General features: G+C 38.8%; 1 protein-coding gene across 1 annotated transcript in view; it reads left to right on the top strand.

Moving 5' to 3' along the window:
• LOC124620186 (cohesin subunit SA-1-like) overlaps positions 1-27,586 on the top strand; it is a 184,353-nt gene that overhangs the window by 47,935 nt on the left and 108,832 nt on the right. The window lies entirely within an intron of this gene.

The raw sequence follows: 27,586 nt of genomic DNA, 5'->3' as shown, positions 1-27,586 counted from the left end.
TAATGGAAGCTGTAACATTGATAAATATATTCTTTAGAATACTATCATAAGTTATATTAGTGACTTGCTTCTTAAGGGCTTCTGGTACAGAAGTTGTTGCAACTGAGTCTGAAACGTTATGAATCACAGACAAAGTGGTGATTCATAATCATTGCTCCTTTGTGCAATTTTATTCATGACTTGGAAATGGACCAGTCATCATGGATGTTTTTAACCTCTATGTCCATGCTTCATATACAGTAGCATAATTAACAGCACCTGCTTGTTGTTGTTGTTGTTGTTGTTGTTGTTGTTTTCAGTCCTGAGACTGGTTTGATGCAGCTCTCCATGCTACTCTATCCTGTGCAAGCTTCTTCATCTCCCAGTACTTACTGCAACCTACATCCTTCTGAATCTGCTTAGTGTATTCATCTCTTGGTCTCCCTCTACGATTTTTACCCTCCACGCTGCCCTCCAATGCTAAATTTGTGATCCCTTGATGCCTCAGAACATGTCCTACCAACCGGTCCCTTCTTCTTGTCAAGTTGTGCCACAAACTCCTCTTCTCCCCAATTCTATTCAATACTTCCTCATTAGTTACGTGATCTACCCACCTAATCTTCAGCATTCTTCTGTAGCACCACATTTCAAAAGCTTCTATTCTCTTCTTGTCCAAACTATTTTTCGTCCATGTCTTTCAGTGCACTGTCAAACTCTTCACACAGTATCGTATCCCCCATTTCATCTTCATCTACATCCTCTTCCATTTCCATAATATTGTCCTCAAGTAAATCGCCCTTGTATAGACCCTCTATATACTCCTTCCACCTTTCTGCGTTCCATTCTTTGCTTAGAACTGGGTTTCCATCTGAGCTCTTGATATTCATACAAGTGGCTCTCTTTTCTCCAAAGGTCTCTTTAATTTTCCTGTAGGCAGTATCTATCTTACCCCTAGTGAGATAAGCCTCTACATCCTTACATTTGTCCTCTAGCCATCCCTGCTTAGCCATTTTGCACTTCCTGTCGATCTCATTTTTGAGATGTTTGTATTCCCTTTTGCCTGCTTCATTTACTGCGTTTTTATATTTTCTCCTTTCATCAATTAAATTCAATATGTCTTCTGTTACCCAAGTATTTCTACCAGTCCTCGTCTTTTTACCTACTTGATCCTCTGCTGCCTTCACTACTTCATCCCTCAGAGCTACCCATTCTTCTTCTACTGTATTTCTTTCCCCCATTCCTGTCAATTGTTCCCTTATGCTCTCCTTGAAACTCTGTACAACCTCTGGTTTAGTCAGTTTATCCAGGTCCCATCTCCTTAAATTCCCACCTTTTTGCAGTTTCTTCAGTTTTAATCTACAGTTCATAACCAATAGAGTGTGGTCAGAGTCCACATCTGCCCCTGGAAATGTCTTACAATTTAAAACCAGGTTCCTAAATCTCTGTCTTACCATTATATAATCTATCTGATACCTTCTAGTATCTCCAGGATTCTTCCATGTATACAACCTTCTTTTATGATTCTTGAACCAAGTGTTAGCTATGATTAAGTTATGCTCTGTGCAAAATTCTACCAGACTGCTTCCTCTTTCATTTCTCTTCCCCAATCCCCAAACACTTCTATTCTCTTTTGTGCCATTCTTCATGGCTGTTTATTTACTTTTTTGGAAAATATAAGTGATGCAAATTATGTGTACTTGGAATATGTGAACGTTATATTATTACTGCTGTTTATATTTATATCTAATTCTGTATTGCCATTACATTACACTTAATTTTTCTGGGACTGTTTACACAATTAAACCACTGATCTACAGTTAATGCAGCATGCCATTTGCAACACAACTATTCGCAGATAGTACTTATATTGCAAAATTGGACTTAAAATTGCAGCATCAGTAAACATTTGCTTGGGAAAGAAACATGAGCATAATGGTATGATGGGACTATTCTAACCATTGTGAGATGAGATTTTTAGGCTTCTTGACCCACCTTTTTCCCTCTCTCTCTTGGGAATCTGTTGCTGTCAGACAGTTGTGTGTTTTTGTAGATTATGACAAAAAACTGTTCAAAATAATGTGTCACATCTTTATTCTGTTGCGTAGTTGTAGCAGCGTTCACTTAAACTTTACCCTTGCTTGTTCTGCTCTTGCTTGTTCGCAGTGTTCTACAGTTATCCATTAAACAACATGATTTCCAGTTTATTGTATTGAACTGTGTGTTTTTATTCTGCTGGTGTCAGTCATTTAATCCACCATTTTTATAGATGCCTCATAATTTTTAGGTACAACTATGTTGATAACATATTTGTCTCACAGATGAATTACGTGTGTGAAATGTTATACTATCACCAACATGGCCCATCCAAACACCCATTCACATGTGAAACAGTAAAAAACTGAACTCTGTAGATCTCACAGTAGAAAACAAAAATCATCAAACCCATAGCAACCAGCAAAACTATGCACAGCAGATCCAATCATCCTGCAACACACGAACTGTTAAGGTAAGGTAGTTTTAGATACACACTAAACAGATTTTAAAGATTCCATACACACAAAGTAAGCTTTTTAACAACGGAATAAGCCACAAATATGAAATATTATGGAAATGATAATTACTATTCACCATACAGCAGATATGCTGAGTTGCAGATAGGCATAACAAAAAGACTGTCAAACAAAGCTTTCGACCAAACAGGACTTCATCAGTACTAGACAACATACATGTACACACACTCACACAAACCCAACTCACACACGTGACCAGTCTCTAGCTGCCAAGGCCAGACTCGTTGCCTTAGTAGCCAGAGACTGGCCGTGTGTGTGTGTGTGTGTGTGTGTGTGTGTGTGTGTGTGTGTGTGTGTGCGTGCGTGCATGCGTGCGAGTTGCATTTGCATGAGTGTGTGTGTGTGTGTCTTTTGTCTAATTCTGATGAAGGCGTGTTAGACCAAAAGCTTGGTTTGACAGTCTCTTTGTTGTGCCTATATGCGACTCAACAGATCTCCACCATATGGTGAGTGGCAATTATCCTTTTCATAATATTGCCATTATTCCATCCTGGATTTTTCAATTGTTCAATAAATAAGAAAATATTATGAGAATACCAGGATACAACTAACATGCAGTATGAGTAATACACCCCAAAATTGATTAGAAACACTAACTGCAGGCTCAGATAAATTGAACAAAGCAGGCACAGATCAGTTGACTAGCAGTGGCAGTGAACTTTTTTGTGTAATGTTTAACAAACCATTGGAGAGAATAGATTGCCACCCACCTCCTAGAAGAGGTTTTGAGTTGCAGAAGAAGAAGAAAAAAAAGAAAGAAAGAAAAGCACAACTCTCACACGCATGGCCTCTATCTTGAGGCGCTAATGCCTGATTCAGCAGTCAGGCCTTAGCACCTGGAAGCATAGGCTGTACGTGTGTGAGTTATGCTTGTGTGAATCTGTGTGGGTTTTCTCCTTCAGAAGAAGGACTGTATCCAAAAGATTAAATATTTTCAGCATTCTGTGTGCCTGCTTATCGCTCAGCACCGCTTTTATGTGGTGAGCAACTGTCTATCCTTTCCATATAGTTGTTATTCGATCTTGGACTTTCCATTATGTTAAGTTTAGAAACTGTAGAATAAGATCATCAGAACACCTGTTTTTGTTGTTGTGATCACTGCTCCATAGACATAATGTTGCTGCTCTCTTTGCTAATTTATCTTATGCTCTCCTTGCTAATTTATCTTATGCAAATCATTCCATACCTGTAACAATAATGGAGGTTCCAGGCCATGTATATACTTCCTTCAAACTCAAGTTTCTCTGAACTACACAGATGGAAACTGTCTCTCCAGCGTATGCTGCACTCTTGCAATTCTCCTGGCCTAAACCTCAACTATACTGAATCCCGCTGCCTCACCTTAACTTTCCCCTCTCTCTGTTGTCCACACTACTACTTCCCTATACAGATTGTGTACAGCCATCTCCAGGGCTGATTAGAGAATATTTCTTTGCACAAGTGACATCATTTGGTGTCCTGCCTCTCACTTTTTCTTTGTACACTTCCACCCATGTCACTTTTCACTACTAACTGTGATGTGCAGGGTTTTTGAGACATGAAAATGAAAAATGCACCACATTGTAGAGCATCTCATAGAATTTATTTCTTTATCATCAATACACCTCTACATGTGAACCTGTTGTAGCACAAAGAGTACCGAGTCTATAATCAATTTCTTGCCAAGTTCTTTGTAACATTTCCTCTGTTATTGTTGCAATCGCATTAGTGATATGATGTCACAACGTAGGAATATCATCCACTTTGGTCGCATACATGCGATCCTTCATGAATCTCCACATGCAGATATCAAGCGGCAAAATGTCGGGTGAACGTGGTGGCCAGGCAATGGGTCCTCTGCGTCTGAGCCAACGATTGGGAAATTTCCTATCCAGGAACTTGCAAACAGCCATCGACCAATGCGGCGGAACTCCATCTTGTCGAAAAATGATGTTGGGTTGCAAGTCTTCCATCTGAGGGTACACAAACTGCTCCAACATGTCCAGATACCCTGACCCATTCACTGTTTGTTCCGCAAGGAAGAACGATCCAACAATCCTTTCGTGCATTATCCTGCACCAGACTTTTAGTTTAGGGCTATCACGAACATGTGCAACAACAACGTTTCGGTTTTGCAAACTCCAATTCCAGACGTTATGCCTATTAACCCTTCCTGATAGATGAAAGGTTGCCTCCTCAGAGAATAAACATCTTTCCAGGAAGCTGGCATCCATATCAATATGCTGCAGCATATCTACAGCAAACTGTGGTCAGCTTGGTTTTTCGTTCAGCATCAGATGTTGCAGAATTTGCAATTTGTAAACACACATACGAAGATGCTGGTGAACTACATGATGCAATGTTGATCGAGGTACATCAAGTTGTCTAGATGAAATGACTTACATGGCCTTCTGAGAAACGTTTGTCTGATGTCCTCCACTGTCTCTTCTGAAACTCCATAACGTGCACCGCCAGAATGTTTCAGTACACTTCCTGTTGCCAGAAACTTCCTGCATCATTCCTTAATTGTTTTCACATCAGGTGGATCACATTCATAGACACGATGATAATTTATTTACACAGTAATCAGTGATTTTGTTTCTGCAAACCACACTACTGCTTGCCTGTGCTGCTGTGGAGTCGCCATTTTCACTTCATGCGACCATGCTGCACTCTGGCGACGATACTTGGCACTTCTGATACGGGAATATAAATCCTTTGAGCTGCTCTACAATGTGGTGCATTTTTCATTGCCATATCTACTGTGGTTTTTCTCTCCTGGGTCCTTGAAATCAGGGAGATTTGAGTAGGACACCCTGTACATAATGACATGCTCTTATCAAAAATTTCGAAGAGTAGTGTCACTGGAAAACTCATGCACTTGCTAGAAACATATTTAAAGGGTAGACAACAGTGCACGGAGATTATCTACTGTAATGGAGAAACACTGGACAGGAGAACGTCAAGTGTACAAAAATATACATTTTGGTGTTCCTCGGGGCTCTATTTTAGGTACAGTCCTATACATACGCTATGTAAATGATTTCTCAAGTTCTCTTGAAAATAATCAATTGATCACTATGTATGCAGATGATACATCTGGTGTCTGCTATGCAATCAGCCCAGCCTAGTGAAGAGGTACATAACTGTATTGAAAAGGCAAGAGCTCACTTTTGAAAGAGAGAACCGAAAAATAAACATAGAAAAAACTAATATTATTCATTTTAAGCCAAGTGGTCCAAGCAGACAAAATACTGTGATTGATGAAATTCTACCAAAAACCTGTACAGATTGTAAATCCTTGTGTTTATGCATAGATGATCGACTTTCATGGAAGCAGCAAGCTGAATATGTCTGTAAAAAAAAATAACACCCATTCAGTCCATATGTATTAAGAAGATTATCACCATATCTTAATTCTGAAACTGTAAGACTATATTATGGATTAGTGTATCCTTTCTTGTCTTATGGAATAGTACTGTGGCGTGGGACATACCAAACTAATATGAAAATGGTTTTCGTACTGCAGAAGCGAGCCTTGAGGATCATAGCAGATGTAAAACCAGGAACTTCTTGCAAATCCCTATTCATTAGACAATATTCTCACAGTTTATGGCATAAATATACTAGAAACTATAATTCTAGTGAAAGAAGACACTAAGATCACAAAAAGAAACATGGATATCCACAACTATGAAACAAGGCATAGAAAAGATTTTCATGTGGTTAAAAGAAGATTAACAGTGAAAAGCCCCTATGTCAAAGGCACTGTTTTTAATAACTTGTTACCAAATGAAGTTAAGATATTGACAGGGGATGCTTTTAAAAAATGAGTCAAGTAGTGGCTTATCCAAAAATGCCCATATAACTTGAATTTATCATGGATTACAATGTAATAAGAAATAATGTAAACAAAAAATATTGCAATTGTAAAAAGTTTATACGTAGTTGAAAACGCACAAGCATGTTAAATTACATGTTATGAGCAATAAATTGAATGGAATTGAGTATTATGTTACAATATTTCACTTTGGCATCCCTTGCACCCCTCTTGAGTTTGGTGCACTAAGCACCGCTACTAATTAGGTGGCTTGTGTTGCTTGGGCCTTAAACCAGTCTGGGCCTTCTATCACCATTCTTCCCCCCCCCCCCTCTCTCTCTCTCTCTCCCTCCCATGCCCCCTCCCTCCCTCTCTCCCTCCCTTCCTCACTCCTTCCCTCCCTCTCCCACTCTCCTCCACCTCCACTCCCATTTCTACTCCTCTCACTTCCCCTCTCTCCCTCCTTTTCCACCACTCATCCCTTCCCCTCTCTTCCTCCATTTCCATCCCTCCTCCCTGTCCTCTTCAGCTCTACGTTGTGTAACTCCTCTGTCCACTTCCATGGTCTGTATCTCTCTTACTTGCTCTACCCTCTGAACTCCTTCCGTTGTGTTGTGCAGCCACTGAATCATCAGGCAAAAGACCTGCGATATACTTTCCTGTTACTCCCTCCTTGCCTCATTCATACTTCCCTACTCCCTCCCCACCTCCAACAGTAAAGTATGAGGATACAAGATTACACAGTTGTTTTGTAGCCAAGCTTTTGGATTCATTGATTGAGGTTGAAATCTTGTACCCATTTCAAATGTAAATGAACAATCTCTATTAGCAGTAAATTTATTCATTTGGTTGTCTGGAAAAATCATCCAGAAGTTAAAAGTTTTATTATTATGTAAGAAGATTTATTAAGAACCAAGTCTTCTTTTGTATGTTTTCTTATTTTTGTGTGATTTATTCTACGAGTTCCATGCCATCCTAAGAATGTTAAAACTGTAATTGCCATCATGACATGCAAAGTAATCAGAGGCGGCACAGAATCTTTGGCATGAATCAAGGGGCAAGGAATACCAACAACCAGAAGATTATGATGATAATGTAAACTCCAATTGTGGATACACTTGTTTTTTGCTTCAGAAGTTTGGAGTTTGTTTAAAAACGAGATGTACCTAGTTGATTAATATCAGATTACTACATAATTAAAGGTATAATAATAGCCATCTTACCCAGAGTTGACGAATCCTGGTTTTAGTAGAAGTTGAATTCTTCTGCAGGCATAAGAAGAACTATCAACGAGTCAGGAGTTCACAGAAGTCTTTGTACTGAAGAGCAGTGGCGCGGTAATTTATAAATTAACTGAACTGACGTGTGGCAACCGTGGCGCAAGACAAAGTTGAAGACAACTAAGCAATACTGGTCAGTACATAAAACTGAAAACTGAATAACAAAACTTAACATCAGTGAGGAAGACTGTTGCATGAAAGGAACAATGCTCATACAATAAGCCACTATTAACCATCCAAGGCTGAAATAGTCAAGGTATATATTCTTCTTTCAGAAGTAATGATTTTACAGAAGTAACTGGCAGTACTGACGTAACTATTCAGTGTCCAAGATAAATGACTTTACGATGCTGAAACCTCAAGAAGCCGTACAGCCTAAGGCACAAAAAGTGAAACCCAACAAATTTGAGTAATATATGCTTTAAAGCAGTCTTCTGCGTGTATTGGAATTTCTGTTTGTGAATAAAGCTGCTTATAGCAATGCGATTCAACTTCAGTTGATAAAGAATTGAACAGCCTTAGAATTATGAGAATACATTGTACATCCAGAGTTCATTTATCAAAAGTGAAGACAGAATTTGAACCTCAAAGGAAAATATGTATCCGTAGTGGTTATATTGACTATTTAAACTGAGTTATCCAGCAACAATCAAGAATTTCAGCTACATCTCCCAAGATACAGACAACCGAAGCACCCAAGATGAGTGGCCCTACATGTCATTCAAAACAAGCAAGTCGGCAACTGTCCTTGGTGGTGTTGCAGTTCAACATATTGCTGGCAGACGGCATGCGTACTAACGTTAGCAGACTATGCCATGCTGCAAAAAGCATTTCAGCTGTCCATGACAATGTGCAAAACACCATAACTCAGTGGGTTCAGAAATTTTTCATTTTCTTTTCAAAGTCCAGTGGCGTGACCAGGTGAATACAGAGATTAAAGTGAAATATTTTATTACTACAACTTCTATGAATATACTAGTTGATTATGATATGGTCCCTGTGACATTCATATGTTCTATTGTTACGGTGTTCTTACATACAGTAAATTACAACCAGGTTATTACAGCCAATATACATTCACCCATTCCACAACTTACATTGGATGCAGTTCGCTACAACTACAGTATTGCGATATATAATTATAAATTTGTTTTAGTTTTGGAATAATACAATGGCCCACATAGAGCACAACATGACCGTGCTAATACAGCCAGTTTTTCAACAGTTGGCTCACTTAAATAATACAGTTATGCATGTGAATGACAAGTTCACCTGAGTTGAAAACATATTGGCACAAATTGATACCAGAAACTCACAAATTTAGAAACGCGGTTTAATGAATTCACTACCCATTTTAATGGTAGAATAGATAGATAGAAAACAGGATGGAACATGGGCTTTGATCATGTTTCTGATATATACAGGTGGTTAGAAATAGTGTAAACTAAACAAAGTGGTACCATAGAGCACATACATGTTATCAAGGCAGAAAGTGACAGGTTAGTGCAAAGAATTGTGATGTTAGAAAAAGAAGTGATGCATACTAAACAATGTTACATAGTTACACTGACAAAAATATTGATGTGTTGTCAATAATAATTAACAAAGTGGAACCGAGATTGCAAAAGTTTGAATTAAATAAGGACAAATATTGTACAGGAGTATGTACTAAAAGTATAGAATTAGTAGACAACAAATATACATTTACAACAACTACTACATGTGCATCGTCAAGAGCACCGACAGTTCACAGCTGTGATAGTTTTAGTACAAACACACATGCAACGATATCAAAAAATAATGCTTTTAGTTTAGATTAGACAAATAAAGAGTTAAGAAAAGATGTTGAAGGCCTGTTATTAAAGAACAAGATGGTACCTAATAACTGTGATCACAGCACAAAGCAAAGGGTTAAATCAGAAATGCCCCAAGTTTTCACCTTCAGGTGATATTTATCCAGTTTTATTTCTAAAGTTATTTAAGGGCATGTTACCTGATTCCTGATTAGATTCTAATAAGATAAATTTTGTAATAAGCCACTTGATGAGTGATGCTGCATAGTGAGTTATGCTAGAGCTAGAACAATTCACAACTTACGTTGAATTCGAAACAGCGTTTAGGTCTAAGTAGTGGAGTGAAGAAGCCCAAAAGAAATGGAGATTAGAGCTCTTGAGATCAAAACCTTACAATAACAGTTCATGGAATGGATACAGATACAGAGATTTTGTGGAGTGGCGCCTCAACAAAATAAAATATATAGACGATCCTGCAGGGCAGGAGTGTTTATTGGAAGCTGGTTACCATGGCATGTAAGGGTCAAATTGTTAGAAAAGGATTGGGGAAAAGTGAACAACTTACTGAGATGTCTAGAAGAGGTAGATACAGTGGAAAGACAAGCTGAAAGATGGCACACAGGCAGCACTACCAATAATACTAACCAACACAGTAATTTTAACAGAGGATCTCATCCACTAAAGAGGATGCTACAAATTCGGGAAACAGGGTAAACAACAGACATGATTATAATCATTCAGGGAATAGATACAGAAATGGGAACAATTACAGAAATTTTCACAACAGCATATTTAATAGTACTACTACCATGGAGAGGGAAAAGTAATACGCTTCCAGGGAGAGGCTCCCTCACCTGAAGCAATACAAAACAAGCCACAACAAATCTCTTATAGCTTAATTTAGTACGATCATGACTGCAGTTTAACAGATGTTCTACTACATGAAGATAACACACAAACAAAAGAATATATGAATCCAAAACTGACATGCATTGTTAATAACGTAACTGTGGACGTTATTTTAGATTCTGATTGTGACATGTCAGTGGTTAATTATCACTTCTTACAGTGAAATAATTTGTTGGATGCTTTCCTTCAGTTACCACTCACACGAATAAAGATAACAAGCATGACAGGCAAACTAGTATTCACAGAATTCTTTGTTAAGTGTACAGTAAAGATGCATACATTTCAACAAGCAAAGTTTGCAGTGGAAGGTTTAATTGTGCCCATGATTCTAGGCATAGATTGGTTGTCAGACAATAATGTATCTTTAAACTTCCAAAATGAGACACTGATATTCACATATGAACAACAAGAGGACTTAGGTGTCATACATTTTGAGCAAAGTAACAGCCAGATTAGGGCTCACTTTAATGACAGAAGCTACACTACAATAGGATGACAGGCACCAGTTACATGCAGATAAACAGATATAACTGATAACATTAACATATCAAAGAACCTAATTATTGATGAAAAGAAGGATTTGATTTATTTATTTTATAGGCATATAAAAATATTTTCAACATGTGTAGGTGTTATTGAAGAGTTTGTTTGTAGGTCATAGATTAAACCACACAATGCATTTCACTTCAGAACCTACTTCATATATGAGTATTGACGAAGTCATTAGTACAAAAAGAAAATGAAAGAATGTTGCAGTGGAATGTTATAGAAATGTCCAATAATGGTTACAATAATCCATTAGTTATTGTTAAAAAAGTGGATAGCAATGTACTCACAGAGTTAGATGCACAAACTGTGATTAGAATAATCGGGACACAGGGAGAGAGGTTCCCTACAATACAGGAGCTGCTAGCGAAATTTGGACTAAAATATATCAGCACAGTTGACCTGACAGGAGGTTGCTGGGAGATTACCTTAGATGAAGAGTCATGGGAGTATACCACATTCCTGTTTGAAGGAAGGTCATATCAGTTCCCAAGTGCTACCATTCAGCCTTAAAATATCAGTCTCCGTTTTCATAAGAGCTTTGAATAAAGCGACAGGCAATGAGTTACAAAAGTAAACTGTTACATTACATTAATACTTATTCCATAGATCATGAATACTACATTTCGTAATGATGTGGGACATGTCACTTGGACGTATTTTAGTTACACAACATAATCATTATTATTATTGTCTTTTTTTTCACTACTTCATATCTAAAAATTCGTCTGTTGAGTAGAAGGAGACGTCATTCAGAAATTCTTTTAATTTTTAAATGTTGGTTGGCTGTCTGTCAGACTTTTAATGCTAGTTGGCAAATGACCAAAGATTTTTGTGGTAGCATGATTCACCCCTTTCTGTGCCAAAGCCAGATTTAACCCAGAATAGTGAAGATCATCCATTCTTCTAATGTTGTAGCTAAGCACCTCACTATTATTTTTGAATTGGGGTGGGTTATTAATAACAAATTTCATATGTGAATATATGTATTGTGCAGGTACTGCGAATTTCCTGAGTTCCTTAAATAAATGTCTCCAAGGTGATCTTGGGTGGGCTCCAGCTATTATTCTGATTACTTGCTTTTGAGCAAAGAATACTTTTTCTCTTAGTGATGAATTACCCCAAAATATGATGTCATATGAAAGCAGTGAATGAAAGTAGGCATAGTAAGTTAATTTACTGAGATTCTTATCACCAAAATTTGCAACAACCCAAATAGCATAAGTACCTGAACCTAACTGTTTCAGCAGGTCAACAGTGGATTTTTTCCAATTCAATTTCTCATCAGTGCATGTACCCAGAAATTTGGAGTGTTCTGCCTTGTAACAGACTTATGTTCAAAGTCTGTATTTATCAATGGTGTTATTCCATTTACTGTACAGAATTGTATGCACTGCATTATTTTTTTTCAAAATTTAGTGAGAGTCCATTTACAAAGAGCCATTTAATAACTTTCTGAAAGACATTATTTACCATTTCCTCAGCTTCTTGTTTGTTGTGTGTGATTACTGTACTTGTATCATCAGCAAAGAGAACTAGCTCTGCATCTTGATGAATATCGAGTGGCAAGTCATGAATATATATTAAGAACAATAAGGGACATAAGACTGAACCCCTTGGGACACCATTCTTTATACTTCCCCAGTAAGAGGATTCTGCTGATTTTTGCAGACTACCTGTACTGTTAACTTCAATCTTTTGCATTCTTCCAGTTAAATGTTTATCAGATGAGGTAATCTCAGACATAATGCACATAATTCTGGACTTTTTAGTAACTCTTCTGAATACAGGCAGTATGTTTTGTAATGTTCCACTGTTTCTGGATCATTACTCCTTCTAGCTATAAGATACATTATCTTTTCTGTTTACAATATATTATTACCCCTTTAGTAAGCCATTGCTTCTTAGATAGTTTCTTACAGATATATTTCACAGTTTTGTTAGGGAAACTGTTTTCAAATATAATCAGAAAGGTATCATGGAATAGGTTAAATTTTAAATTAGCCTCAGGTTCTCTGTACACCTCATCCCAGTCCAACTGTTGCAAACTTTTCCTACAATTTGCAGTTACTAAATCATTAATCGAACATACTATTTTGGAGAAACTTTTTGCATTAACTGTATTGAGCTATGTCGTATACTGTAACTATTTATGCACCATTATCATACAGATCATTCTTAACAGAAAAGTTTTTATTTGATCAAATTTTTCTTGGTCTATAAAAACATTATCTATCAGTGTATCGGTTTCCTGTACCAACTGTATGTCAAACTGAAAGAACTAAGTAATACTTCTAGGTCATTTCTGTCAGACTCTTTCAGAAAATCTACACTGAAATCCTTTAACAATAATGTGCTTCCCTCTGTCTGACAGATAATACTTTGGGCATTTAGTCTGAACCACACAGATTGGATGCGATCATACTGTCACAGAACCAGCTAACAAAAAGCAACTCAAATCATTTTTGGGATGGTGGGATTCTACAGAAAATTTCTTGCTAAATCAATGCTTAATGCACCAAATTTGATGAGATTTTTAAAACAGAGCACAATATGAAGATGTGATATAAATTGCCATTCTAAAAAGGGAACATGCCTCGGATCACGGAACGGATTTAAAGGAAACCGACCAAGCAATGGGAAAGGATTACGAGATGGTTTACGACTGGGCACCTTAAACGTAAGGACTCTAACTGGGAAGTTAGAAGAAATTGTAGAAATGATGGAAAGGAGGAAATTGGACATCTTGGGACTTGCTGAGACTAGGTGGAGAGGAGTTGGTGAAAAACCACTAAGTAAAGTATGTAAACTGTACTGGATAGGGAATGAGAGGGGAAGAAATGGAGTGGCAATAGTGGTCAGAGAGGGTCTGCAGGAGGAGGTGGAAGGTATCAATGATCGAATGATAAAAGCCAGAGTACGAGTGAAAGGAAAAAGCATTGAAATCATCCAAGCATATGCCCCACAGGTGGGGTGTACAAAAAAGGAGAAGGAGGAATTTGAAGATGACATGCAAAAGCAGCTAAATGGAGGTAATCAGATTATAATAGGGGACCTCAATGCACATGTTGGCACAGACAGGAAAGGATTCGAGGAGATAATGGGACCAGAGGGCTGGGGGAACCGAAATAGAGAAGGACAATTGTTGCTGGAATTCTGCAAGAGGAATGGGCTGGCGATCGCAAATTCCTGGTACAAGAAGAGAAGTAGTCACAAAATAACTTGGTACAGTGGGGACTGGTCCCAAACTTCAGTAGTAGACTATGTACTAGTGGATAGGCAGATGATGAGCAGCCTCACAGATGTTAAGGTCGTTCCATCTGAGGCCTTAGACAGTGACCATCGGCTGTTGGTAGCCACCCTGAGAGAGAAAAAAGATAGGAGGGCAACAGATATACAGGAGAAAAGGTTGAAGACATGGATGCTGAAAGAGGATGAACGGAGGACCCAGTACCAGACACTGATCAGGAAGAAGCTGCCAAAGGAAGATCAGAGAACAGTGGAAGAAGAATGGGGAGATTTTAAGAGGGCCCTAGTTGAGGCAGCTGAGATTGTGTGCGGAAGAACTAGCACAAAGAGGAGAAGTAAGGAAACCCCATGGTGGAACAACATATGTAAAGAGGCAGTACTTCGAAAGAACAAAGCCTTCAGAGAATGGTTCCAGACCCGAACAGAGGAAGCTATAAAATATAAGGAAAGCATGAAAGCGGCACAGACCATAGTAAGGGCGGAGAAGAAGAAGTGGATGGGAAAATGGACAAGAATGTTAGAAGAGGACAGTGAAGGGAACAAAAAAGTACTTTACACCATGGTAAGAAATAAGAGGAACGACAGAAGCGAGTGCCTGAGGATCATGGATAATAATGGAAGAGTTGTGGAGGAAATGCATGAGCTCAAAAAGATTTGGAAGGAGTACTTTGAAGATCTGTTGAATGCCGCCAAGCGGGTAACTAACAGCGATGGAGAGCCTAAGGCAGCAGACGATGATAATAGTGGGGAAATTGATGATCTAACTTGGAATGAAGTGGAAGAAGCCATAAAGAGGATGAAAGGGGGCAAGGCACCAGGTTGGGACGAAGTAACAGTGGATATGATACGAGCAGCAGGAGAAGTAGGAACCCAGTGGCTATACAGAGTGCTGAGGGTGGTGTGGAAGGAGAACAGAATTCCTGAGGATTGGAAGAAAGGAATTATAGTCCCGATCTTCAAGAAAGGGGATAAAAGGAGATGTGAGAACTACAGAGGAATCACCCTGCTATGCCACTGTGGAAAAATCTATGAAAAGATCCTGGAGAAGAGAATAAGAAGCAGTATTGAAAGTAGACTGCAAGAGGAGCAGTACGGTTTCAGACCAGGAAGATCAACAACGGACCTCATATTTGCGGTAAGGCAACTGCAGTAAAGGCACTATGAGTACGGGAAGGACTTAATCATGGCCTTTTTAGATATTGAGAAGGCGTATGACAGTATCTGTAGGAACAAGCTCTGGGATGTGCTGAACGCAAAAGGGATAGATAAAGAGATAACACGAAAAGTCAGAAAAATGTATGAGGGAAGTGAGAGTTGTGTGAAAGTGGGGAGGGAACGTACTGCATGGTTCAAGCTGGAAAATGGGGTGCGACAGGGAAGTGCACTTTCACCTTTATTGTTTATTATTGTTATGGATGAAATCCTACAGCAAGTGTCAGATGCAATTGGAGATCATAAAATGAAAGCAGTGCTTTTTGCCGATGACCTGATGTTATGGGGAAATTGCGAGAAGGAGGTGCAAGAGCAGTTAGATGCATGGGAGGCAACGGCAGCACAATATGGAATGCATTTCTCTGCAAAGAAAAGTGAAATAATTGTCACAACAAGGAAGACGAATAGGCCAAATGTGGATATAACTTGTGGAGGGGAAAAACTACAAGTGGTAGAGAACTTCAAGTACCTGGGAAGCGTGATTGAAAGTAAGGGGGGAAACGCAATGGAAATAAATGAAAGGTGCAGAAAAGCAGGGCAGTTCTACAAATGCATTAGGGGGCTTATTTGGAGCAAGGAGGTGCCACAGAAATCCAAGGGAATTATATACCGAACCTACTTTGTCCCCATATTGGCATACGGAAGTGAGACATGGGTAATGCACAAAAGCGACAAAAGTAGAATACAGGCTAGTGAAATGAAGTTCCAGAGGAGCAGGTTGGGTGTAACAAGACGAGACAGATTGCGAAATGTGTATGTGAGGGAAAGACTAAAGGAGGAACCAGTACAGGACAGGATAGAAAAATCAAGACTGCAGTGGTATGGACACATGAAGAGAATGGATGAGGGAAGAATTCCAAAGAGGATGTTTGATCTGCAACTGGAGGGGAAGAGGCCCAGAGGAAGACCAAGAGATAGATGGGTGAAGGGAGTGAAGGAATGTGTGATGAGAAGAGGAGAGAACTGGACGAAGGTGGAAGAGGGGGAATGGTGGAAAGACAGAACACGATGGAGAGGCTTGTGTTCCCGACAGACCCAGCCAGTGGCTGGAAACTGTCCAAGATGATGATGATATAAATTGCCATGTCGAATTTTCGAAAGTAAAGGAAGTATTGACAGCATGCCATCTGCTGGTTCACCCGTATTTCGCTCTTCCTTTTCGTACGGCACTGGATGCACCAGGTACGGTTTGGGCTGTCACATATTCCAGTATGTGACTTATCACACATGAGAGAGAAAACCAACTGCTGTCATTAGTAGAATTTGCATGCAGCATGAACGAAATTATAGCATTACAGAAAAGGAAACATTATCAGTAGGTTTGACATTCAGGAAATTTAAATAAGCACAAGCGGAACACGAGACAGTAATACATACAGACCATAGCGCGTTGACATTTATATTAAAGAGCAAACTTCAGTGCCGTAGGGTAACATTTTGGACTCTCTTTCTGCAGGAATTTCATTTTAACTATTAAATAGATAAAGGAGGAAGATAATATGACAGCCAATGCACTATCTTGACTACCAGTTGTGATTGCACATTATCTGTAACAGTAATTTGTGCCTCAAAATCTTTAGCTCTTCCCAATCCCAGCTCAAAAAAATTACTATACTTATTACACTGTAATGAGTCACTAAAACATTGATTTGTAACACATTATCTTGTATGCACAGTCTGAACAAATGAAACAAGTCCAAATTAAAAATGTTTGCATTGTTTATAGGACATAGTATGTGAAATCAAACACACTTTGTAACACCACACAAAGTTTCTGCCAAACTGCACATGTGAAGTATTGGTATTTTGTGTCCATTATAAGCGGACTAAACAGAAACAAGCTTCGGTAGCCTTGTGCCACCTATGTCGTATCATATATGTCTTCATTGATGAGGGAAACAGACACATCTGAATCTGACTAAAATTTAATAGCCTTTTGATCCATTCTTAATTGGCCAAAAAGTTTGTACCTTTGTCTGTGGACTGCAGTGGAAGGTTTCCACAAAGTGGAAAAGAGAGCCTTTGTTGGTGCCAGCTGTAATGGTTGTGCCATCAAAACAGTTTCTTGCTGAGAACTACGCTGTAGCCATGCAATAGACTGGTGCCTGCCCTGGCTGCTTTGTAAACAGACAGTTTATATATGACCATGTTTACCACACTTGAAACACTGTGCTTCATGATAAGGACAAGCTTTTCTATCATGATATGGAAAACACTAAGCACAAGACTTAATCTTTTTATTCTGAAGCACATCACATATATCACACAACTGAAAGTTTTTACCCTTACTTTTACTTTTAATGTGAGCTCTGCTTTTATTCACTTTAACATTAGCATAAACTGGAGACGGAGTGCCTTGTGCAGTATGAGCAAGAGAAATAGATGGAGCCTCAAAATCAACTTTAGTTGTGTCCACAATACTTTGAAACTCTACAACTGACAAACTTGTTTTCAGATCCAGATCTGGCAGTCTTAGAGTAGCAGTGTATATATAGGGTGGGTCACTAACTATTGCCACCTAAAATAACTCCGAAAGTATGATAGTAGCTGAAAAGTTTGTGGGACAAATGTTGCATGGAAAAACGGGGGCCATAATATGACATTGGTTTTTTGTTGCTAGGTGGGGTTGCGTCAGAGATATGAAGATCAGCTCTGTTCTTTTTTTAAATGAGATGCTGTAGTTTGGTACTTATATTCTGATAGCGGCTATTGAGATGAATCCAATGATGTGCAACAGTAAGGTCTTTCGAGGTCAACAAAGGTAAAAAAGGTGGCATGAATGTCCATTTACAGAAGGTGTTCGAAGTGATGACCATTGGTATCAGTGCTGTGCTGCAATCTTCTTATCATGGATTGAGTGGTTTTTCTTATCACTTCGTCACTTATAGGAGCACATGCTCTGACAATTCTCTCTCATATATCGTGCAAATAGTAAATATTCACCGAATACAGCGTATCCAATTAATGTGCCATTGACATGTAAACATCATTCGACTGTTTTGCAAAGCATCACTAATAGGAACAATAAGACTAGTATCGTCAAATCAAGCGAATGTGAATGATGTATTCCTTTGAAGAACAAGTCGATTTGTTTCTCATTTCTGGAGAATGCCAATCGAATTCAGTGAGAGCTAGAGACTTATACGCCGAAAGGTATCCTCAATGTACTCACTCTCCAGGTCGTACATTTAAATATGTGTATGATAAATTGAGAACAACTGGATCTTTAACACATCGGAAACATATCCAGCAAAGGAAAGTTACTAATGAGGAGATGGAAATTGGTACTCTTGCCACTGTGGTTTGAGATCCTTGTGGTAGTTCTCATCAGACTGCAAGGGAATCTGGCATGAGACAGATTAGTGTTGTTCGTGTTGTGCATCGCCATAAATACCATCCTTACCATATCAGTCTCCACCAAGAATTAACTAATATGGATTGTATGTATCACATTGAATTCTGCTGATGGGCTAAACTTCAGATTCAGAGGGATGACACATTTATTAATTTGATTTTATTTACTGATGAGGCTACATTCACAAACCATGAAAATGTTAATTTGCATAACATGCATTATTGGGCAACTGAAAATCCATATTGGCTGCAGCAAGTTGCAAATGAAAAACCGTGGTCGGTGAATGTATGTTGTGAGATTCTGGGGGACAGAATTATAGGCCCCCATTTCATCGAAGGAAATCTTCATGGTAGGAAGTACACCACATTCCTACAAGAAACATTAGCTCTGTTATTGGACGAAATATCTTTAGGAAGAGGGAACAGAATGTGCTGTCAAAAGGACAGGTGTCTGGCACATTTTTCGCTGATGGCTAGAAATGAGTTACATAGACAATTCCCTAATCATTGGATTGGCTGTGGAGGAGATGTGTCGTGGCTCGCTCGTTCACCAGACTTGATGCCTCTGGGTTTTTTTCTAGTGGGGATTCGTAAAAGACATTGTTTATGAAGATGTTCCAACACAACCTGAAGATATGTGAGAGAGAATTGTCAGAGCATAAGCTTTGATAAGTGCTGATGTGATAAGGAATACCACTCAATCCATGATAAGAAGATTGCAGCACTGCATTGATACCAATGGTCATCACTTCGAACACCTTCTGTAAATGGATGTTCATGCCACCGTTGTGACCTTCAAAGACCTTACTGTTACACATAGTTGGATTCACCTCGATAGCCGCTATCAGAAAATAAATACCAAACTATGGCATCCTATTTAAAGAAAAAAAAAAAAAAAAAAAAACAAGTTGACCTTCATATCTCTGAAGTGACCCCACCTAGCAACAAAAAACCAAGGTCATATCATGGCCCCCATTGTCCCATGCAACTTTTGGAGTTATTCTTGGTGACTGTAGTTAGTGACTCACGCTGTATATGTGTCTGACTGTTTTGTGTAATTGCATCATGTAACATAATATCACTGTAATGTAGCCCACAAGAAGACTTGAACCAGGACCATTCCGTGTAAACTCTCGGATATTTTGATGGATCCTAAGGTGACCATTTCAGAATTAAGTCATATTTGGTACATGGACTTACATGTCTTAATAGTAAAACTGCCAATTAGAACTGCCCTAACTCTAACCATTTTTGATACATTCACGTTTGAGTGCTCAAGGGTGTGTACCCAGTCGTTAGCAGGGCACCAATTTCCTGATTTTAGGAGACTTACTATTCAGTTATGAGTTGACCTACAGACCTCAATTTCTTATGCATCTAGTATGTAGGCCACTAAGTTGATATAATCTAGAAAATATAGGATAACTCATTCTGATTTTTTAAAGAAAAGTTGAAGAGTACACTTTTTATCATGCTGTGCTTTAAATTTGTGATTTTTTTTTTTTAATCATAACTTTGCATAGGGAAATAGTACTGTCCTTGGCTTATGCACTGTACTCTTTAGCCCTAGTATTAAGTATAAACAATAATGAAAAGTATTTGGCATTGCAATTGTTATTTCTTACCTTTACTTAAAGACGACTCCATCACAAAAGAATGTCAAATTTGACAAACTCCAGAGTCCTGGGGGTGGGGTTACATAGACAGCTGAATTTAAACTTGATTTTTTTGGTGAAATGTTTACAATTCTGGTAGCAATCTTAGATGCAAAGAAGAATATCCTAACTCTCTTTATTCATTGGTAAAGAATAAAATAAAAATGCCACTTAACACATACCATTCACATTCACCATTACATGGGATTGATAAATAAAAACCATGAGTATTCCTTGTAAAAATTGTACTTAAATTATTTGTGGTCAGAACTGTAAACAGCCATGAACAGATATCAATCATTTTTCTTAATGTGTATGTTGTATTTCACTGGTAAATGTCTTTTCAGTGTGAAGAATTGCAACAGACAGGTTGGGTGTACAAATGCAGTGATATATCCTTATTCCATTAATTTAAATTAAAAAGACAACTTCAGTGGAACTAAAGAAAAGATGCAAGCAGTTATGAGAGACATTAATAACTTTTTGCTTATGTACTGGTGATATAGATACAAAAATTCTCCAAAGAACAGTTCCATAAACAAATCCAAATATAAAGAAGGAAGCTGTATTTTTAAAACTCTTTCAACTTACATATAACTTTGTGTGGTTTTTTTATCATCTTGATCCAAATTGAAATAGTTCACTTAAAAGTGAAAGATAAAGTTTTATTGTCATTGTCAAGGTTACACAACTTAAGGTCAAGTTGACACAACTGAGAATTGAGACTTTGTAAAGGTGGGACATCAACATTACATGTAACGTTTGAGAAGGAGATCTAAATGGCATCTTTCTTACTAGGTCATGAAAAGAATTATGATTCAGCAGGAGACATGCAATTAATCTCAACATCTTTAAATTCAAGTAAATATGTCATACATACTAGTTTTCATTGTATTTGAAAGCCACCTGCAGCTGTTCCATAAAAGCATTCTCATGAGGCTTCCATAGCAACAGCACTCCAATTTGCATCTGTTTAATCTCTCTTCATGAGAAAGGTGTATCTAGCAGTGGCTAGAAATTAATGGTGTGACAGGTGTTCCTAGAACTGTCCTCATTGTTTACTGTATCTGTGTTCTAAGAAACCTTCATACGATTTGATCTTCTGTGAAGAAACAAAGAACAGATTTCACATTTTGTGGAGTTATTTTGCATACAACTCTTTCAGATTACCTAAAATAAGTGTTTTCCGCAAGTCAATCTTCTTGTTATTTACCATGATAGCAAGGTAATATTTCTTTCCTTACATGAAAGCATGAAAAATTTCCATTTTCATATAATACACTACATCTTGTTTCATAATTACAGAACACATATTTTAACCACTCCTGCTTTCTGGAGAAACAATCACACCACTTCTGTCTTTAACTTATCCTGCTACCTGTACCAAACGTTCTGTGACATCAGCAGTACATGCTCCACTGACAGTGCCCCATGAAGCAAAGCAAGTGTTAAAATAGAATCTGTTCACTGCAAGTTGAATTTTACATTTCTCAGTGAGGAGCTCCATTTCATCTGGAAAGTGGTTGCCCTGTTCATATGGGCACCCCACAAAATACAGGGCTTTAATATGTTCTTTGTTTCTTTAAGGAGATCAAATCATATGAAGGTGTCTTGGCTTTCTAATGAAGAGACTCTAAACACGTGCAAAGGGGAGCACAGTTGCTATGGAAGCTCATGAAAATGCTTTGTTGGAACAGCTGTAAGTCAGACAGTATTTGACTTTCAGATACGACGAAAACTGGTACAGAGGACACATTTCCCAGGTATCACTTGAACTGAAAGATGTTGAGATTAACGTCCCCTGCTGAATCACAATTACTTCCATGGCCCAGTAGAAAAGATGCTGATTGGGTGCCCTTCTCCATAACAAATATGATAAAATTTTGATATTGTCATCAGTTTCTGTGAGATTACACGGAATGACTGACCAGCAATGTCTTCTTAGCCCTTTGAGTTCAAAATTTCACTGTCTTAATGATTGTTTGGATTACTTCTTAAGATGAAAAAATTTAAATCTCATCGCAGTGACATGAACCTGTGCCTCAAAATGTTCGTCGAGTTTTTGAACGCTTTACATGTAATCAACATCTTCTGGACGAGAGATTAGTTACAATCTTGGACACAGATGGTAAATGTCAGCTCTGATGGTGGACAGAAAGAAAAGGCTATGCATGCCCTACCTTTAATGATGTATGCAACAAACTGGGTTTCCAGCTGTGCATGATATTCAGAGCAGTCCTCTTCTTTGCTGTTAAACTGTGAAGTGTGATGCTACATTTTTAGGGTGGTATATCTCATGTCCAGGCCTCCATGATGACAAAAGATGTTCGTGATATTTATAGTAAGTAAGTGTTTAGACATCCCACTGTGGGAGATATTACCACAATATGTACAGATGGGAAAATGTCTTGAACCCATCACTTCTACAATGTGAGATGGGGAGCGATCATCTCTACCTGCCAATTGGGACCACTTGATCCTTGGCGTCATGGTATGAAGGTGTTTAGAAGGCGAGAACAAAAAGAAGTAAAGGTCATGGCTGCAATGGTGTGATTTAGAAGCCAAGGAGATTAAGAAACAAAGGTCATGGCCATAATGGACACTGTGACAAATGACTATTGAATTGGCTTAAGTTAAGAGAGATATACTGATGAGCGAAAACATTATGACCACCTGCTTAATAGCTCGTTTGTATGCCTTTGGAACAAAGTATGTCACTGATTCTGCATATCAGGGATCGCACAGTTTACTCTTAGGTTTGTAGAGGTATGTGGCATTAGATGTCTATGCACAGGTCATGTAATTCACGTAAATAACGGGCTGCTGATTTGCGTACATGATGATGGCACCCAATAGCAACCCAGATGGGTTCAATAGGATTTACGTGAAGCAAATTTGATCACCGAGACAGCAACATATGTTCACTATAATGCTCCTCAGACCACTGTAGCACGGTTCTAGCTCTGAGGCGTGAAGGGATGCAGGTGAAACCCAACTATCAGCATATCTTCAATTAATACCACAGGTCCCACGCAAGTGCAGGAGAATGTCTCCCATAGCATAATACTGCTCGCACCAGCCTGTGTCCATGGCAAGCTGCATGTTCCGAGCCGCCATTCTCCTCAACGGTGGCATTTATAAAGATGACCATCGACCTAGTGTAGCAAAAGGTCGATTCACTCGAAGAGCTGACATGTTTTCATTTATCAACAGTTGAATCCCTATCATTCCATGCCCACTGCAATTGTCATTGAAGAAGTGTGAGTTGGACCAAGGGTAGATTGTAATGGCCCAGAGGCTTGGCACGAGCATTTCTGGTGAAACTGAGGTGAAACCACATACAGATGTTGTGGAGTTGGATGGCCACCCCTCATTATGGATGTTGGACATCGTAGGGTGTGCAGACAGGTAAAACAGGACAGGTGGCGAACTTTGGCAGAACTAACATCGGACTTTAGTGGTGGGCAGAGTACAAGTACGCCTGAACACACAGTGCACCGAATACTCGTAATGATGGGCCTTCGCAGCCGATGACCCATGCATGTGCCAGTGTTAACACCACAACATCAGCAACTGTGACTGAAAAGGGCACATGACCATTGGACACTGGGTGTTGGTGCAGTGGCTGAGCATTGCATCATTTTCTGAATCTCAATACCTTCTTCACTATGCCAATGAGAGGGGAACAGCTCCTCGACTCCTGTAATGTGGTATTGAGACAAGCTGGCAGCAACTCGATTATGCTCTGGTAAACATTCACATAGGCATCCATGGGTCCAGTGGAGCTCATGCAAGGCACCATGCTGGCCAAGGAGTACATACACCGGTTGTAGACCATGTACACTCCTTCATGACAATTATGTTTCCAGATGGCAGTGGCATTTTTCACCAAGACACAATTGCCATGTCACAAGGCCAGGAGTGTGATGGGGTGGTTCAAGGAACCAGTGGCGAGCTCCTATTGATGTGCTGGCACCCAGCTTGTCAGATCTTAATCCAGTCAAACACATATGGGAAGTGCTTGAACGTGGCGTCAGAGCTCATCGACTTACAGGAATTAGGATACTTGTGTGCACGTGTGGTGGCAACTCCCCCCATTGACCTACCAAGGCCTCATTGCTTCCATGACATGATGTGTTGCTACTGTTATCCAAGACAAAAATGGAGATACCGGCTGTTAGGTAGGTGGTCATAATGTTCTGGCTGATCAGTGTATGTTTAAGATGGTCTATCAACCCTCTTAGTATAAGAGAGTGTGTTACAGCAAATGATGTTATTAAGAAAGTATGAATACTGAAGGTTTAAAGTTCAGTTGTTTGTCATTCAGGTAGTTTGGAAGACACTGCTCTCTTTCAGCACCCATCCACACAAAAGGAGATGATATTGTGTGAAGACCACTGGAACATGGTTAGGTGAAACCGAATAGCAGGTTTACCTCAGCAAACATCAAGAAAGGTGACTGAAAGAAAATACAAATCTGCTAGTATCAAACTTAAGATAGTTACAGATCATAAATAGGAAATGTAACACTGGTAATTTACAAAAACCATCCACATTCCATCTCTACTGGAAGAACTTGGGTGCAGCAGATGAAGGCGGTGCTACTTGTTGCAACAATAAGTTCATCATCTGTTGTACACTGAGCAGCAGTCATTCAGTCTGCTGCACCTGAAACTGAACAATTTAATTTAGAGACAGTTCCTTTGGGGACTTAAACATTGTGAAATACTTAACGTTAGACAGAAGACTCAACTATTATTTTGTGCTCTGTGAGCTGTGGAACTGTAAGAAAATTCATATGAAATCAGTATTCTCATTATCATTGCTATGTCTGTGTTGTAGCAAGCCTAGATTTACTTTAGGAGGGGGGGGGGGGGGCAAGCAGATACAACAACATGCAGAAAATATTAGTTCATTTTACCCCTTAAAACAGAATACTTACCCTAGATGCATTTCAGGTCCATTTGAATGACAATATCTATTTATTATTGTCATTGGGTGCAAGAAAAACTGTTTATACTTGACTAGTATAGAAAGACCATCACATCTCAATGTACAGTTAACTTTAAAATTTGGTACACAGTTGACTAATGATACTAACACTGCCTGATATGAACTATGTTGATGCTGCTCTTTTAATCGACTATCACTGAATGGGGTGATTGGTGCTGTGCTCTGACGTAAGTTTACATCCCTCAGTGGTGTCATTTGGAACCTCTTTGCGGCGTGCCTTTGCTGACATCTCTCATTCGTGGCTGTGTCTGGCAGCGAATTTCTTTAGCTTCTGGTGCTGTTGTGAGGTACCAACTATAATACCTGGGACGTCACTGTTTGGGCAATACTACAGATACAGCGTGTTAAGTGCTAGTTGAAAGAGGTAGTATTGGTTGAGGTGCATATAGAAGATTAAGTATATATAGAAAGAGATGCAAATGTCGCATTCAGTTCAGTCCATAGTGAATTTTTGTCAATATTGGAAAGTTGTTGTCAAACAGGAGGCAAGACAGCCGGTCAACGTACAACTTATGGGAAGACTTTAAATGACAATGTTGTGAGCGATAATTCACAAGTTATGAGTACTTTTCAGGACTACTTTGTAAATGAAGCTGCAAAACTTTGTGGCGTGCCTTTGCTGACATCTCTCATTCGTGGCTGTGTCTGGCAGCGAATTTCTTTAGCTTCTGGTGCTGTTGTGAGGTACCAACTATAATACCTGGGACGTCATTGTTCGGGCAATACTACAGATACAGCGTGTTAAGTGCTAGTTGAAAGAGGTAGTATTGGTTGAGGTGCATATAGAAGATTAAGTATATATAGAAAGAGATGCAAATGTCGCATTCAGTTCAGTCCATAGTGAATTTTTGTCAATATTGGAAAGTTGTTGTCAAACAGGAGGCAAGACAGCCGGTCAACGTACAACTTATGGGAAGACTTTAAATGACAATGTTGTGAGCGATAATTCACAAGTTATGAGTACTTTTCAGGACTACTTTGTAAATGAAGCTGCAAAACTTTGTGGCGTGCCTTTGCTGACATCTCTCATTCGTGGCTGTGTCTGGCAGCGAATTTCTTTAGCTTCTGGTGCTGTTGTGAGGTACCAACTATAATACCTGGGACGTCATTGTTCGGGCAATACTACAGATACAGCGTGTTAAGTGCTAGTTGAAAGAGGTAGTATTGGTTGAGGTGCATATAGAAGATTAAGTATATATAGAAAGAGATGCAAATGTCGTATTCAGTTCAGTCCATAGTGAATTTTTGTCAATATTGGAAAGTTATTGTCAAACAGGAGGCAAGACAGCCGGTCAACGTACAACTTATGAGAAGACTTTAAATGACAATGTTGTGAGCGATAATTCACAAGTTATGAGTACTTTTCAGGACTACTTTGTAAATGAAGCTGCAAAAATATAATCAAATGGTTTAGTTGAAGAAGCAAGAGAATATCAATAACACCATTCTACATAGCTTTAATCAAGTGGAAGTAGGACTAGTATCATTTGCTGAAATTGATATAATTGTAAAAATACTAAAAAAAAGACCATATGATATTGATTGAATTTCAAGCAGGATTCTGAAATGTTGCTGTAACTTAATAAGTAATGTCCTTAGTGATAAATAAATGCAACACTGACAAAGGGATTTTTTTCAGGGAGGTTACAATATGCAATTCGAAAGCCACCTGGTAGAATTTTGCACAGAGCATAACTTAATTATAGCTAATACTTGGTTTAAGAATCATGAAAGAAGGCTGCATACATGGAAGAGACCTGGAGAAAGTGGGAGGTTTCAGATAGATTATATAATGGCAAGATAGAGATTTAGGAACCAGGTTTGAAATTGTAAGACATTTCCAGGGACAGATGTGTACTCTGACCACAATCTATTGGTTATGAACTGTAGATTAAAACTGAAGAAACTGCAAAAAGGTGGGAATTTAAGGACCTGGATAAACTGAAAGAACCAGAGGTTGTAGATAGTTTCAGGGAGTGCATTAGGGAACGATTGACAAGAACGGGGGAAGGAAATACAGTAGAAGAAGAATGGGTAGCTTTGAGATATGAAATAGTAAAGGCAGCAGAGGATCAATTGGTAAAAAGACGAGGGCTAGTAGATATCTGTGGGTAACAGAAGAAATGTTGAATTTAATTGATGAAAGGAAAAAATACCAAAATGCAGTAAATATAGCAGGCAAAAAGGAATACAAACGTCTCAAAAATGAGACTGATAGGAAGTGTAA

Source organism: Schistocerca americana, chromosome 6, assembly GCF_021461395.2.
Source record: "Schistocerca americana isolate TAMUIC-IGC-003095 chromosome 6, iqSchAmer2.1, whole genome shotgun sequence".
Classification (NCBI taxonomy): Eukaryota; Metazoa; Arthropoda; class Insecta; order Orthoptera; family Acrididae; genus Schistocerca; species Schistocerca americana.
Note: the sequence above shows the minus strand (reverse complement) of the source record. Positions and strands in the feature narration are given on the sequence as shown.